This window comes from Suricata suricatta, chromosome 9 (assembly GCF_006229205.1).
Source record: "Suricata suricatta isolate VVHF042 chromosome 9, meerkat_22Aug2017_6uvM2_HiC, whole genome shotgun sequence".
In the NCBI taxonomy this organism is placed as follows: Eukaryota; Metazoa; Chordata; class Mammalia; order Carnivora; family Herpestidae; genus Suricata; species Suricata suricatta.
In genome coordinates, this window is record NC_043708.1 from 21,307,966 (window position 1) to 21,322,808 (window position 14,843).

Below are 14,843 nucleotides of genomic sequence, written 5' to 3' on the forward strand. Positions count from 1 at the left end.
TGTGAGGCCTTCTGCTTTGGTTTTGTTTTTCAGGACTGCTTTGGCTATTCAGAGTCTTTTCTGGTTGCATACAAATTTTAGGATTCTTTGTTTTAGCTCTGTGAAGAATGCTGGTGTTATTTTGGTAGGGATTGCATTGAATATGTGGATTGCTTTGGGAAGTATACATTTTACCAATATTTGTTCTTCATATCCAGGAGCATGGGATATTTTTCCTTTTTCTTGTGTGTGTCTTTAATTTCTTTCACAAGTTTTCTATTGTTTTCAGTGTATAGATTTTTCACATCTTTGGTTAGGTATATTCCTATGTATTTTATGGGTTTTGGTGCAGTTGTAAATGGGATTGATTCTTTGATATCTCTTTCTGTTGCTTTCTTGTTTGTGTATAAGAATGCAACTGATTTCTGTGCATTGATTTTATATCCTGCCACTTTGCTGAATTTTTTTGGTGGATATTTTTGGATTTCCATATAAAGTATCATGTTATCTGCAAAGAGTGGAAGTTTGACCTCCTCTTGGCTGATTTGGATGTCCTGTATTTCTTTTTGTTGTCTGATTGCTGAGACTAAGACTTCCAATACTGTGTTGAATAACAGTGGTGAGAGTGGACATCCTGACCTTAGGGGGAAAGTTCTCAGTTTTTTCCCCATTGAGGATTATATTAGCATTGGGTCTTTCATCTATAGCTTTTATGATTTCAGGGTATGATCCCTCTATCCCTACTTTCTTAAGGGTTTTTAATCAAGAAAGGATGCTGTATTTTGTCACATGCTTTCTCTGTATCTAGTGAGAGAATCATGTGGTTCCTGTCCTTTCTTTATTGATGTGATGAATCACATTGCTTGTTTTGCAGATATTGTACCAGTCCTGCAACCCAGGTATAAAACCCACTTGGTTGTGGTGACTAATTTTTTTAATATATTGTTGAATCAGATTGGCTAATATCTTATTGAAGATTTTTGCATCCATGTTCATCAGGGAAATTTGTCTATAGTTCTCCTTTTTGGTGGGGTCTTTATTGGTTTTGGAATCAAGGTAATACTGGTTTCATAGAAAGAGTTTGGAATTTTTCCTTCCATTTCTATTTTTTGGAAGAGCTTCAAGAGAATTGGTAACTCTTCCTTAAATGTTTAGTAGAATTCCCTCTGGAAAGCAATCTAGCCCTGGACTCTTGTTTTTTAGGGAGATTTTTTAAATTATTAATTAGATTTCCTTACTGGCTATGAATTTGTTCAAATTTTCAATTTCTTCCTGTTTCAGTTTTGGTAGTTTATATGTTTCTAGAAATTTGTTCATTTCATCCCAATTGCCCATTTTATTGGCATATAATTACTCATTATATTCTCTTATTATTCTTATTTCTGTTGAGTTGGTCCTCTTTCATTCTTGATTTTATGTATTTGGGTCCTTTCCTTTTTCTTTTTGATTAAACTGACTAGTGGTTTATCAATTTTGTTAATTCTTTCAAAGAACCAGCTTCTGGTTTCATTGATTTGTTCTACTGTTTTTTTGTTTTTGTTTTTGTTTTGATAGCACTGATTTCCACTCTAATCTTTATCATTTCCTGTCTTCTGCTGGTTTGGGGTTTTATTTGTTGTTCTTTTTCCAGCTCTTTGAGGTATAACGTTAGGCTGTGTATCTGAGACTTTTCTTCCTTCTTTAGAAGACCTTGATTGCTATATACTTCCTTCTTATGACCACCTTTGCTGCCTCATGCAGGTTGTGGGTTGTGGCGTTATCATTTTTATTGGCTCCATGTACTTTTAAATTTCCTCTTTAACTTCTTGGTTGGCCCATTCATTCTTTAGTAGGATGTCTTTTGTTTCCAAGTATTTGTTATCTTTCCAAATTTTTTCTTGTGATTGATTTCAAGTTTTATAGCATTGTGGTGTGAAAATATACACTGTATGATCTCAATCTTTTTGTACTTGTTGAGATCTTTGTACTTGTATGTGAGCTATTCTGGAGAACATCCTACATGCCCTGGAGAAGAATATATATTCTTCTGCTTTAGGATGAAATGTTCTGAATATATATGTTAAATCCATCCAGTCCACTGTGTCATTCAAAGCCATTGTTTCTTTGTTGATTTTCTGTTTAGATGATTATTCATTGCTGTAAGTGGGATGTTTAAGTCTCCTACTATTATGTTATTGTTATCAATGAGTTTCTCTACGTTTGTGATTAATTGATTTTTATATTTGGGTGCTACTATATTTGGAGCATAAATGTTTACAATTTTTATGTCTTCTTGGTGGATAGACCCCTTAATTATGATATAATGTCCTTCTTAATCTCATATTACAGTCCTGATTTTAAAGTCTAGATTGTCTGGGATTCTAATCTGTTTTTGAGCCCAGGTAGTATTCTTATTATCATGATTCTAAATTCTGGTTTAGACATATTGCTTGTATCTGTGTTGGTTAAGTTCCTGGCTGTCTTTTCTTTCTGCTCTTTCTTTTGGGGTGAATTCCATCATTTCATCATTTTGAAGGAAGAAAATTAATAAGGTAAAAAAATTTAAACTAAAAATTAAAAACAACAACAACAACAACAACACACACACACCTCATGAAATAAGTAATTCTAGATACTAAGTGTGTTTTGATCTGGTTATTGAAAGGCACTTGATTGATTAGAGAAAAAGGGGAAAAAGAAAAAAAAAGATGTTTGAAAATTTGAGAAAATGAATACAATGAACGAGAATAACCCAAAATGATGGAAGTAAAATCGAATTTGAAAAATTTACAAAATTTAAAAAATTTGGTAGAAAAAAATATTTTTAATAAAAATTGAAAATAAAAGTTAATTTTTTCTTTCTATATTCAAGTAAACGAAAAGAAACAAAAAACTGAAAATTGAATAAATGGACCAGTGAACAGACTGAATTATAATTGATATTACATCATTTTCCCCCTAGAAGGCAAACTATGAAGTACTTTTTAGTCTGTAAACTAAGCAGGCTGAGAGATTCATGGTGTTCCTGAAGAGGGAGGTTTGCCCAGTTGGGCAGGGCTTAGTGTAATGACTCCATTCTCCACTAGATGGCGCTGCTAAGTTTACTGGGGTTTATTGTTCTGGTGCCTATAGGTGTGTGTACACATGTGCTAGCAGGGTGAAAATGGTGTCACTCGGCTACCCAGTCTCGAGTATTGGAACTCTGTGCTCTCCCGGACCAGGAATCGTGCTCCCGTCCTTTGTCTCCAGGTTCTGTCCACTCCCCGTTTTTACACTGTCCGTGACCATGCCGTCAGTTTGCCAGGTAGCACCTCCCTCCTGAGTTTTGTCTCAGATGTGACTGTTTTCCAACTCCTCACTTTTGAGGGACAGTGGCTTTGACCTGCTCAGATTTTCTGGGGGAGGGTCTCACTGAGCAATTGTTGGGTTCCTGCCATACCCAGGGATGTTCAAGGGACTATGCTGTTGCCGATGTCCAGAGACTGTGTCTGGGTGCCAGCCCGCCCCAGAAAAATTCACAGTATCGTGTAGCAGCAGCGTTTCAGGAATTATGGAAAATCACAGATGGCCTGAGGACCTCCCAAACCTACTCTGCTCCTGGAGATTCACCCTCCCACCAGAACACTGCCAGGTATGGAACTGCAGAGTTTCAGACTCTGCGTTCCCCCTGTATAGAGTCTTAACGGAATTTAAACCCTCTCCGTTCTGCTTTGTCCCTTTTTAGTTCAGTCCTGGCGGCTGTTTCCACTTTTCCACTTTCTCTCCAGCTGCTGCTGTGGGGGGTGCTTTTCCCGTACTCTCTCCCTGTCTCGTCCTCTCTCCTCAAGCAAAAACACCTCTCTGCCCTTGTGGCTTCTCTCTCCCCCAGCTCACCTCTCCGTGTCACGTACCTGCTGAATTCTGTGGTTCAGGTTGTGCAGATTGTTGTGTTAATCCTCACATCCGTTTTCTAGGTGTGCAGGATGGTTTAGTGTTGATCTGGTTGTATTTCATGTACACAAGATGGAATAAAGACCTCCATGCTCTTCTGCCATCTTGGCTCCACCCAACAATCTCAACTTCTAACAATACTTCCAACAATAGATTCCCTACCCCCGTGATTTTTACTGGATACAAACAGAGTAATACAGTACATACTCTTTTGTATCTGGCTTCTTTCACTAACCTGTTTTATTTGTGCGTGTCATCCATTTGTTGCCTATATTTTAGATTGTTTTTTATTGTCACATAGTGTTTCATTGTGCAAATATCCTATAATTTTTTCGATCTTCTCCACTATTGGTAGGTATTTGAGGAGTATCTTGTTTTGGGCAATTATGAAGTTTACTTCTATGAATATTGTAGTGCATTTTTTGGTGAACATACGGTACATTTCTGTGGCGTTTAAACCTGGGAGTACAATTGCTAAGCAGTAAGGTATGTAGATACTGTGAAGCAATTTTCCACCATAGTTGTGTATATTTAGACACCAAGAGTGGGGCATGGGAGTTCTGGTTTGCTTTGCAGCCTTACTCTTCTCACTGATTTTGTAGGTTTTTTTCTATATTTTTATTTTAGCTCTTCTGGTAGGTCGCCATATACATTTATATCGTTTTTTAAATGACTTTTCAATTGCCTCTGTCATACATGCCTACATGTCTCCACTTTAGGTTAGGTTGATGCTCCAGTTAAAAAAAAGCCCCAACTCCCTTTATCCTTTTATCTTACATCTAAATTCTTATTTCACATCATCTCTTCATAAATAAAACAGGGAATTTTGGTCTGGGTTTCACTTTTGTTTTCTTGGCAAACACTTCAAAAGGCAACTGGTAGCATCAAGACTCCGATGTCCTGGTATGAATAAATTAACAGTTATCTCTGCAGAGTTAAAAATCTAGCTTAATTCTTTCGAAATATTTTGACAACTATTTTATTGATACAAGTAATTTAGATAGCCTCTCTTTATGGAGAAGAAAAATAAAAAGAGTTTGAGATCTCAAATAGGTACAGTACTGATATTGACTAGTAGAAGTTAATTATTTAGGAGTATCCAGGATATGTAGAAAAATTGAGCATTTCTAGCTACCAGATACTAACCTAGCAACCAAATAGGAATGGCATTAAATCTTACTAACTCAGATTAATTTAGACATAGTCATAGAAATATTAAATATGAGTTATATATATTAAAATATATTGATATAAAATATTAGTTTCAGGTGTACCATATAGTGATTCAACATTATGAAATGCTAACCATGATAATTGTAGTCACAATCTGTCACCAAAGTTATTACAGTATTATTCACTATATTCCCTATGCTGTAGTTTTCATCTCCATGACTTACTTATTTTATAATTGCAAGTTTGTACCACTTAATCCCTCCAATTGGCAAGTAAAGTGTTTGTCAAAGGCCATTGAGGAATTTGCTGAATTCCTAAAAATTGAATGAGTAAGAAAAATTGATAATATGTGAGTTAAGGATTGATTAAAAATTAGGTACTCAAAATTTTTTCTAGTCTGTTAAACAAATTTTAAGTACCATATTTATTTGCAGTTTCAATAACATACGATTTTTCTTTTAGCCTTTTTCTGATCTATCAACAATTCAAAATGAGTAGATTAGGAATTAACTAATACAGCATTTTTGTAATACTTTGATCTTCAGGAATACCCAGGATTAAAATTACATCCAAACAAAACAGTTATTTGTATATCAAATTATTTATATAAGTTGATAACCTGTGCATATAAATTTCTAAAAATCAGTCATCATTACACATTGCTCTAACTGCAAAACAGTCATTATACTATTAATACTGTGTTTCTGGATACTCAACCATGTTACAAAATCCATTAACAGTTCTGTCAGTCTTGTGTCTATCTTCTGCTGTAACTTAAGAGATAAGCAGTATAAAAATTGATGATGCATTTTCATGTTTACAGTAGAATTCAACCCCAAGGCAATACCACTCTAGGATGGTTGAATCTCTCTGATTTTGAAACAAGATCCATCATGAGTCTTCTTATTCATCTATTCTTGAGAGGCATATAAGGATGCCCTTGGGGTATTGAATTAGATGGATTCATCCCTATGTTATTGGGGGTTTGTCAAAGGAATATAATACTCAGTTGGTACTTCAAAATGCTTGTGTGCCAGTTGAAAAATTATACTTCATAGTTTTCAAATAAGCAAGTAGAGTTCCAATGTTTTGTGCTATTCCATTCACCACAAAACTGCCAGAAGTGATCTTTAGTTGCAATTTTCATTGGTTAGTAAGGTCATTTTTGTCATTCTTTACTGTGAGTTTTTGGAAACTCCTTCCTATTCTTAACAAGATTCTAAGACGCATGATCTTTATTTTTTATTTCATTCTTTGCAATTTTCTGACTTTCCCATATATCTATTTGCCTATGTTATACTTGTAGAATGCCATTTCTCTTCCTAGAAGTCATGATATGCTAGAACATAATCTTCATAGGGACAGGGACTTTTGTCTATTTTGTTTACTACTCTATCCCCATTATCTAAAATAAGTCTGGGTAAATTGTAGGTTGAGTGAATGAATGATAAGTGGCAATTTAAGCTTCAGGTAAATTGTAGCAATTAAAAAAATAGAATTGCAATAGTAATTCATTCATTTATTTACTTTTAAGTTTATCATTTTCAGAGAGAGAGAGAGAGAGAGAGAGAGAGAGAGAGAGAGAGAAACCCAAGCAGACTCCTCATTGCCAGCCCAGAGCCCAGTACAGGGCTTGTTCCCCCAAACAGTGAGGCCATGACCTGAGCCAAAATCAAGAATCAGATGTCTAACTTATTGAGCACCCAGGCTTCCCTAGAATTGAAATAGTAATTTAAATACAGTTTTTCAGGTACCATTGGTGAAGGAATGCACTTATATTACTTATAATTTCCAGATAATCCCAGAAGGCAAATCTCATGAACTCCTCTCTTCTTATTTTTATTTATTTGTTTGTTTGTTTTGCAGTAAATTCCCTTGTCCTCAAGTTGAGAGCCTACCTTTCATATCTTCTTTACCGCTGAAGTCTATACGAGAGCAAACTGTCTCTACTCCTCTGCTGATGGGTCAGCCTCCTTACCTCCTCCTCTAATTGCAGTCTGGCTTCTCTACTACTATTTTCCTAATGTTCTTTTCATTAATATCACAAAGGTCTCCCACTTATAAGATTGGATCATCTTTTCTAGTCTCTCTCTCACTTGACTCTTTTGGAGGATTGTTCCTCTTTCCCTGTTCCTTTTCCTTGGTATTTATTTTTCCCTTTTTCCTGGCTGTCCTCCTAAATTATGGCTTATTTATGAGCTCCCTTTCTGACTCCTTTCTGTTACTGTTGCAAGAAGAATTGGTCTCCCTCAGCCCCATGTCTCTTATTATACATCTTTCCTATCATGGCTTTGGTCATTTCCCTGACTACAACCCTATCTCCATTTTGCTGACTTTCTAGTCTATATCACCAGCTCTGGCTTCACCCCACCTCACACACTTTTATTTTTTCTAAGTTACTTTGACTGTATGTCTCTTGGATTGAACATATTCAAATCCAACCTATTCAAAATTTAAGTCAATGCCAATTCTTAAAACTAGTACCATCATCTGTCTGCCTGTAGCAAGTTATATCAGTATCATCTTCTCAGATACTCACACAAGATAATATTTTTCTTGACTTCTCCTTTGTCCCCCACATCTAATTCACAGTTGAATCTTGTATATTCTAAAATAAAGTTGATTTTTATTCACAGTGGTTATGTTCTGTAAAGTCACTTTAAACAATGAATTAGGAATACTGAACCAATTGCTCCTAGAAGAAAAACAAGGATAGGTTCCTGTGAGCCTCTGGTAAAAACATCTTTGTCAACTGAATAATGGATAACCTTGTTTATGAGTTTTTGTTTAAAGACACCTTAATTATGATGTATTGTTGATTTGTTAATGTTGAACTTATGCCCAGAAAACAGCCTTGTAACAAACTCATGCCTAAATGAAGTCACCTAACACATGTACTTTCTCCATAAGGCATATCACAGTCATCTAGCACTTAGGAATTCTAGACAGCACTATGCTTGGGGGCCATTTGAAATAGTGAAATAACCAACAAAAAGCACAAAGATGTAAAAAACATGGCACTAAATGACTTGAAAAGGACATACGTTTTCTACACTATATGTTAACTAACTAGAATTTAAATACAAATTTGAAACATTAAAAAAAAAAAGGACATGTGTTTTCAATACAAAAACTGAAATAGGAAAGCAGAGCACTGCCTTGTTTGATGTCAGCTGGGAATATGCACATTGGCAACTCAAAATGTTCACCACTCTGCGAATGACTATGAAAGGGACACAAGTACTGGTTTGGGAGTTACAACAATTTTTAGTAAGTAGGAGTATTTTCAAGTACTTAGGATCAGCTGTACATTTGAATCACCCTCCTTCATTGTGCTCATAATTTCTTTCCTGGTTTATAGCATTTGCCTATTATCATTGACTCAAGTCTCTCTTCAATTCCTCCTCCTCTTGTTTTCTTTTTTAGAGTTCATCATTAATTTTTTCACATTTTAGTGTTAACTCCACTGGTGAGGGGATATATTTAAATATATTGGCATATCAGCTGAGCATCTAGATTAGCCTTAACCTACTTTTCCAGTCCCATCTTTCATACCTGCACATATTACTTTCTTTTTGAACTATTCAATGCTCAACAAAAACTATATGATTTTATGCCTCTAGTCCTTTTGATATTCTTCACATTCTTCAGTAATAACCTCATTCCAGACAAAGATAGACCTCGTGGGGCCCCTCAACGGCTCAGTTAATTAAGTGTCCAACTCTTGATTTCAGCTCAGGTCATGGTCCCAGGGTCATGGGATTGAGTGCTACATTGGACTTCATGTTGACCATGAAGCCTGCTTGATATTTTTTCTCCCTCTTCCTGCCCCTCTCATGCTCTCTCACTCTCTCTCTAAAATAAGAAAATTTAAAAAGAGATAGGCCTCAAATGTCATCATCTCTGAGTAGCCATCTGAATCTTTGTCAGGCAAGTAGTTGTCCTCTTCCTTTGCTTTCATAGATTATTGTTATTTGCCTACATGTGATTATTTATTTAGGCTTCCCCAAACACTGTGCCCTCCTTAAAGGTAGGAGTCATATTTTATTCATATAATTCTTCTTTTCCTACTCATATCCAATTAGTTATTAAGTTTTATGAATCAGCTTGTAAAATATTTGAAAGTACCAGGCTTAGCTTTTGACCTTTGTTAGCCTAACAAGACATGTTTGCTTTGTAAATAAATGAATGAATAATAAACTTTAGTCAATTTATGAGAGATTTTTTATTGATCATATACTTTTATTAACAGTTCATAAGAGATCATAAAATAATAGTCTTCAACTATCTATGTATCTGTGTACTAAAATTAAACTACAGTATATAAGTATTTATCAGCATTTATTTCTTTCTGTATTCATGGTTACATCATGTTTTCTCTGGCATGAAAAAAAGATGAAAGCCATTTTGAAATTCACTCTGAGCTGGTGCCATTTGTATTTAGTTGGTGTGGGTCAAATACTAGTGATTTTTTTGCTAACAGGATTGTTTAGGGAAAGAATGAAAGAAGAAATGTGTTAAGATTTGAAGAATATTGAGTCGTACACATTATTTTTTAGTTGGTTTCTCTGAGGAAAAATCATAAAACAGAAAATGATAATATCAAGAAGAGTTCAGTGAAACAGTTTGTAAATGATGGTGTGAAAACGTGAGTTTATTTTTCCTTGATAAGTAGTAATAGTTGAAATCATGGATGCCTCTCACTATGATACATCTTTACATTCTAGAAAAGTTATTTGTATGCTGATGAATTTAATACTTATTGCCCTCATTTTTAGATGAACATCATTCGGCTACTTGCATGTTAGCAAGAAAAATTAAACTTCTGAAATGTTTCATTCAGGAATAGAAATTGGGTGTTTTATTATATTTCCCTCTAATGGATGAAAAACTACAAAGGATGCATTTTTATCTATGGGGATCTTGTTTTTTTACATATCGAAAATGTATTTTACTATTGCTTGGAAGCTATAATAAAGCTTTTATCTCTCCCTGTGTTCATAAATGCTTGGTGTGTATAAATCTGCAGCAAGATAAACACTTCACAAGGCTTATGTATGTATGTCTATTAATTTCTTTTTATTTTTGGGATTGGGATTCACAATCAAACACTGAGAAGGAGAAGTGAACCATGCAGTATATTGGAAAGAGCATTTGCTCTTGACCTTGGCTCTAGTCTTGCCTATGTCTTTACCAATAAAATTATGTTGCTTGGAGAACATCACTTAGTATCTCTGAACCTTGTTTTTCTTACCTGTATAAATGATTCAGTTGAACAACACAGTTTCTAACGTTACTTTATTTTTAAAATTCTCTGATGAAAGACTACGGGGATGTTGGTAGGAAGACTTATTCCAAGCACAGAGTAGGCATTTAACACATTGAGTATTTATTTGTTACCTAAGAGAATATTGTGTGATGGGTAATTTTATGTGTCAACTTGACTGAGCCAAAGAGTGCCCAGATGTTTGGCCAAATATTGTCCAGAGTGTGTCTATGAGGTGTTTCTGGATAAGATCAACACTTGTATTGGTATACTGAGTAAAGCAGATTGCTGTTTCGAATATGGACTGGCCTAATCCAATTAGTTGAAGACTTGAATAGAATAAAAGGCTGAGTAAGGGGGACCTCCTCCTGACTGAGTGCTTGGGATGGACATAGGTCTCTTCTGACCTGAAATATTAGCTTTTCTTGGGTTTTCAGCCTGCCAACATTGGACTGGCACTTATACCATTAGCTTTTCTAATTCTCAGGCCTTTGGACTCAGACTGGGGTCATGCATTGGCTCTCTAGGGTCCTAGCTTGCCAACTGCAAAACTTGGGACTTCTTAGTCTCCCTAATTGCATGACCTAATTCCCAATAATATTTCTCAGTCCATGGATCCATCCATCCATCCATCCATCCATCCATCCATTGGTCCTATTTGTTCTGTTTCTCTGGAGAACTCTAATACATCCTATATGTGTTTCCCTTAAGCCTTCCTTCTCTACCTATATCCAGTTACAAATAACGGCACATGGCCAAGCCCAAAGTCAATAGATAAGGAAGAGTATTCTGCCTTCTATGAGCATGGCACAAGCGAGAAGCAGATAAATATTTGTGAAAAGAAAAGAACAATCTGCTACAAGATGCACTTCATGTAAAGCATTTAACACAATGTCTGGCACAGAGTATATGTATAATGTTTGGTAATTGTACAATAATAGCAATAACAATGACATTGGCTAAATTATACAGAAATAGAGGTAATGGAGTAATTTTATTCTTTCAGAAGGTTGTAGGACAACATTACAGAAGAGTTATTGGGCCATTTGCTCAGGAAAGAAAGAGATGAAAGTCACTCCATATGGAAATAACATAATGGACAAAGACACAATGATATAGAAAGGGATTAGGATAGAGGCTAATAGGTGTGCAGTTTATGACCATTTCTGGAGATAATGTTTAATGTCTAACCTGTTATAACTTATGATAACTTCAGCTACAGGTAACAAAATATTTAATTAAAAGTAGTCTAAAGAACAAAACAAAAACATGCATTATATCATTACACAGAAATTCTTAAAAAATTTTTTTTTAATGTTTAATAATTTTTGATACAGGAGAGACAGAGCATGAGAGGGGGAGGGTCAGAGAGAGAAGGAGACACAGAACTGGAAGCAAGCTCCAGGCTCTGAGCTAGCTGTCAGCACAGAGCTTGACGCGGGGCTTAAACCCACGAACGTGAGATCTGACCTGAGCCGAAGTCAGAGGTTTAACCGACTGAGCCACCCAGGCGCCCCTACACAGAAATTCTTAAGGTGATGAATTTTAGGATTCATTCATTATTAGAAAGATGTGTGTACTGACCTAGGGTTTTATTTCCCATCCTGCTACGTTGGTGTGATGGTTTGGTTTTTAGGTCACTCCCTTTGTGTTCAGAAGACCCTTTCAGACCTGAATCTCATTGGCTCATTGGCTGTGTGTGCTTGCTTTGTTTTTTTGCAGACTATCTGAATGTGTTGATAACAGAGTACAGTACTGGGTCCAGGGTTATGGTGTGAACCCTATTTTTACCTTTAAAACCTCTGTAAGGTTTGACAAGTATATGATCTGGTTTATATGATAAACTAAAATAGATTTCATTGGGAAAATATTATGTTACCTGCTTCCATTTTCTAATAAGCACATAGAATAAATCCTTTACCTTATTATTTTTTCTTTTCTTTATTGATGTACTGTGGTGAGATTCATCAATATTGACAACTGTCTTAATGAGCTAAGTCTGCTACCACAAAAATATCATAGACTGGGTAGCTTAAATAACAGATGTTTCTTATAGTTCTGGAGGCTGGGAAGTCTAAGATCAAGACACCAATCAATTCAGTGTCTGATGATGACCTATTTCCTGGTTCATTGATGGCTGTTTTCTCACTCTGCGCTCTTTATGTACTCACGGGACACAAATCCCACCAGGAGAATTCCACCCCATGACCTTATCCACACTTTATTATTTTCTAATGGCCACGTTCCCAATACCATCACATTGGGAATTCGGCTTCCACATGTAAATTGGGGAAAGGGACATAAGCATTTAGTTTATAGCAACAAGTTAATAATTTCCTTTTAAAAACCCCTTATTTTATATAAGCCTAATGGACCAGCATCCTCCTTTGAAATGCACTCTTCTTTGTACCATTTTAGAGGCCAATCTGAACATTTGGTCAGTTGTAGCTTTCTTGAACGGAATGCTGATTCCCAGTGTGATGGAATGTAAGAGTAACTTCGCGGTGAACATTAAATGCTGACAAGATGACAGGAGTCAACATGTACACTCACACTCAGTATTAGAATTTTTAAAATGTTAAAACTTAATTTGTTCACAATAGGAAAAAAAAGCTTCTAGAGCAAAAGGTGGAAATTCATCTATTTTCCTCTCTCAATCTATATTCTCATATTCAGACAGCATGCTTCTGTGACTCATTGGGCTGATCCCCTGTTTATGACATATTTCAATGCCCACACATTTTTAGTTCTCATGACTTTCTTTTGTTCATATGCTTGAGTCAATTATGTTAGCTATTCATCAGTGTATTAGACAAGTCTCTACCACTTTATCCTTTAGTGTCTCTCATTATAAGCTTTTTGGCCCCCCACCCCTCCTGCCTGATAGAATTTAAATCACAAAATGGAGCAGAAAGGAAGAAATCAGGATGCATGGGCTTTATGGGAAAGGTTAATCATTAGAGAAGATGTGTAAAATATATGAAAACAATGAGGACAAAGAGACCAAAATGGCTGTTTTAATGGGCAGATTCCCGGAGGAAAAGGCTTTCATAACCACAGAGATATAATGGAGAAAGGGTTTCAAAGGTTTAGATACCACAGTTAGTAGTTGCTGTATAGATCCTGCTTTTTCTCCATTTTGAACTGGTATTTTTAATTTTTAAAACATTGCACAAGTAAAACTTTCTCCTCAATATTTATGTCAGGATTTGTGGCCTACATTAAAAATCTTGGTTTGCAAGCATAATTTGTTCTGGAAACATGCGTATAATACAAAGCACTTGTATATCAAAGCGAAATTAGCTCCGTTGTGATCATGTGATGTTTAGTGTCACATACTACTCAAATTATAAGATATTGCTTGTATATTAAGCTAAAATTTATTAGAAATGTTTGCTCATCTTATGAAACACAGAACAAGTAACTCACAATTCAAGGTTTTACTGTATCTCTTAATATTGCCTACTGAAAGAAAACCATTTAACAAAAGAATGGGCACGAAGGTTTTCAGATTCATTTCAACAACTTCCCAGCATATTTCCAGGGTATTTTAAAAAATACCATGAATGAAGGATGTTGAAAAGAGATGGAAGATTCTCTAGGAGTGAAGACATACTAAGAATCTCACTGTGCTAGGCAACTTCCATTCCTCGTCTCTGGCACTCTTCCCAACAACCACAGAAATTTGTTTACCCTCATTTTACATATGAAAGAATTTAACCTCACAGAGTTCCAGGAATCCACAGTATTCAGATTAAGAACTAGGACTTGAACCCTCTTCTCTCTCACTTCAAAGCCTGTCCAAAGCATGTTTTTAAAAAAGACTAGATGAGGTTTTTTTTAAGTGTAGAGACATAGAAATGAATGCATAAAAATGCATCAATTTTATATACTCACTAATTTAAGAAAAACTATGCTTACTCTACCTTTATTTAGAACTTTTTTGTTCTTGACATCTTGGCTGGTGCTAGCTAGAGGCAGAAATTGTTAGGTAGCTTTGATTTAGGATTTCTAGTTTGTCTTTTAATTAATGTAGATGATTGTATACTGTTAGTGGAAACGCAAATTGGCACACTTTAATGGTATACGTTACAATATAAATCACATGTCTTAAAACTGCTTTTGTTCTTCAATTAAATAATTCTTCTCCCATGTACTTAGTATGAAGAAACAATATGCTACATTCCCAAAATTATGTCAAGGATACTTATTGCAATACTACTATAATTGCAAACAATTGAAATAACCAACAATGAGTTATTGATTGAATAATTTAGAGTATCTCTTTATAAGAAGACTATATGTAGTAATGAAAGATCATAATTTGGAAGAGTAATTATTTAAGTCTTAATTAGGTGAAAGGATAGCTTATAAAACAATACATAAAGATAACTCCAGTTTTATTTAAGTTTATATAAATATATCTATGAAAATTATAAGCATTCATGTCAAAAGGTTAACAATTATCTGGGCAGACATAGTATGAAAGACTTTAAATTTTTCCTTAATTTTGTCT